We start from the raw sequence: 974 nt of genomic DNA, 5'->3' as shown, positions 1-974 counted from the left end.
GCATTGTAGCGAGGCTACGTGGAGTTAGGACCCTTCGAGGTAGATTCAGGCATTCTATTTCTATGAGGTGAGACGGGGTCTCAGCCTTGGGTTGTAATGGTGTTGATGAGCTTGAGGTACAACTCTTTCGTTTGAGTCATTTGTCCTAGATTTGGGTATGTTCAGACCGTTCCTCATTGGTGCGTGTATTATGCAAGTTGTGGCTTAGGCCTGCATTGGGGTATCGTGTCACCAGAGTGGTGTGTTGGATTCGAGGTGATTGTTGGAGTCATTAATGAATACGGACAGATTTGATTTCAGCTTGTTAGAAGGGTAATATCGAGATTCAGCCCGAAAATCTGTTGTGGTATTAGTCAAAGGGGAGGCGGCTTCATGAATGGTTGATATGAGAAATGGTTACGGTTTATAGCATGTTTCATTTATCGTTGGCATTATATGAAAGTATTGGAATAAGACCTTAGTTGATAAGATGTTTTCTACCGGTATTTGGTTATTGTAGGCAACTGCTTTGAATAGAGGCTACCGTTTCGAGTGTTTGGACCATGTGGTATATCATATGATCTCACCTGAGGTTGCAGGTATGGGTTATAACAGCTGGTTCGGGTTTATTCTGAGTATAGATGTGAGGTCCTGATCTTGTGTATGATTTCGGAAAGTGCAAGGTGGTTCTACGGTTTATGGTTTAGATGGACTGTGAAATTTCAGCTATATTGTGTTATCGGACATATGCGAGATAGGGTGACGAGGGATCACCCCGGGTATATGCTTGGTAAAGTTATTCAGCTGTTGGTTAGCTTCTAGGACAACTCTGGGTACGCTCGAGGACGAGCGTTTGTTTAAGTTGGGGAGGATGTGACGACCCAACCCGTCGTCTCATGTATTACAGCCCCGTTTCCCCCATTTATTGCTTTTTCATGTTTTATTATCAGCAACGGGTGAGTTAGAGTTGAATTGAATTGGTTTGGATAGGAAAT

Source organism: Nicotiana attenuata, chromosome 1, assembly GCF_001879085.1.
Source record: "Nicotiana attenuata strain UT chromosome 1, NIATTr2, whole genome shotgun sequence".
Lineage (NCBI taxonomy): Eukaryota > Viridiplantae > Streptophyta > Magnoliopsida > Solanales > Solanaceae > Nicotiana > Nicotiana attenuata.
This window is presented reverse-complemented; position numbering follows the sequence as displayed.